The sequence below is a fragment of the Kryptolebias marmoratus genome, linkage group LG1 (assembly GCF_001649575.2).
Source record: "Kryptolebias marmoratus isolate JLee-2015 linkage group LG1, ASM164957v2, whole genome shotgun sequence".
NCBI classification, from domain to species: Eukaryota; Metazoa; Chordata; class Actinopteri; order Cyprinodontiformes; family Rivulidae; genus Kryptolebias; species Kryptolebias marmoratus.
Window position 1 is genome coordinate 33,947,498 of NC_051430.1, and position 1,769 is coordinate 33,949,266.

General features: G+C 42.4%; 1 protein-coding gene across 3 annotated transcripts in view; it reads left to right on the forward strand.

Annotated features, from left to right (window-relative positions):
* scube1 (signal peptide, CUB domain, EGF-like 1) overlaps positions 1-1,769 on the forward strand; it is an 81,519-nt gene that overhangs the window by 14,188 nt on the left and 65,562 nt on the right. The gene's annotated exons all lie outside the window — the stretch shown is intronic.

Consider the following 1,769-nt stretch of genomic DNA (forward strand, 5'->3'; position numbering starts at 1 on the left):
AAGACCCCGAGATACTTAAACTCCTCCATCTTCCCCGACCCGGAGAAGGCACTCTACCCTTTTCCGGCTCGGATTTGGAGGCACTTTATGGTTTATGGTCCACTCCTCTTAATTCCTGCCTTCACGGCACCACGTTCAAACTTCATTTCTAACTACCCCAGCCAACCATCGACAACCTATGGGGTGCTGAATATATTGAGGAGGATGCTGTGGGGACAGGGTGAGACGGAGGCAGATGATCTGCTGTGGAAACAGATGGATGCTCAGTTGTATAACTGAATATTGAAGTAAATACTTTCTGTACACTTAACTACTTGCCAGGCTGAATACCTACATTCAAAAACTTGCAAATTATTCCTCAAAGTCAGCATTAATTTCTTCCATATTCTGTATTATACATTGAAACTGCTGTAGAAATACAGCATGTGTACTGAAATACAAAAAGGAATATTACTTTTCCTGTTTCACCTCCGATGGCTTATCTGCTTGTACCGTTAGCTTGCTGGTTAGCTGTAGCTTGCTGCATATGTTGTGGTTTAGTGAAGAAAAGAGATCTAAGGTTTGAGCAGCTAATTCTAAGAATAACTATTTATGGCCTGGTGAGAGGAAACCAGCTGTGTCTGTCTTTAACCTCAAGACTGAATTTATTAGATGTCGACTGGATGAAACCATAATGAACCGCCGCTAATTGAATCTAACTTTAGTTTTTCCTTTCCTAGCTTTTATCTTTTTTAACCTAAATTCTCCCCTACTTAATTTCCTCCTTTGTGTTTTGTCCTAACATTCTCCTGTTCTTATCCAGTTAAGGACATGGGTGAGAGACTGAAAATAGCACTTTAGGTGCTGCAAAAGCGAGGCAACAGTGTGAACATCGTCATAAATCTAAAAACCAAAGGCTAGTCGTCACAACACGACAAACAGGATAAACACAATATGAGAAGGGAAGTCATGGATTATAAATATACAACAGGGATGATTAAACAAGGGTGAAAACAAGGGAAAGTAAAACAAAACACAACATGTAGAGACCTAAACAGACCAAGAACTGAAAAATATATCAACCAAAACCCCAAATATCAAGACTAATCCAGACACCCAAAAACTAAACAATAACATCAAAGCATACAGAAGAAATTTCTTCATTTCTTTTCCATTAGATTTTCCTGCCACTCCTACATAAAGCAGTTCTTCTGTAAGACATCTTCATTTTAGACTCTTGGTAATGACTGTAATGTATGAAACCATCCACTTTGTAAGCCAGTTACTCGTTTTGGTAGTATATCCATACAGTATATATAAAACAACCTCCTTTTTTACATGGGCAGTTCTGCTTCACTTCAAGCTCATTTCCTCTATCAGAGGCCTGGGAGCTTGAGGGTTCTCTTCAGTATCTCATGCCCCTTTTCCACGGACCCTAACGGTCCCGACTCCACTCCACTCGGCTCGCTTTGCGAGCGTTTCCACGGGCCTTTTTCGAGGCCAGCCCCGGCAATTTTTGGCCCTGCTTCGAAGCAGGGTCCAACCGGGCCGGCCCTGGTTTCGTGGGTGACGCAAGCTAGCTCCTGCTCACTCATTGGTCGTGGGTGTGGTTAGACTGAAGAGTAAGAAGAGCGAAGAAAACACAGATAGACAATTTTGGAACGGTAGCGAAGTAACAGGACTATAAACAACAGCGTTAACTTACCCTGCAGTGCAATGGATGGATGGATGGATGGATGGATGGATGGATGGATGGACGGACAGATGGATGGATGGATGGATGGATGGAG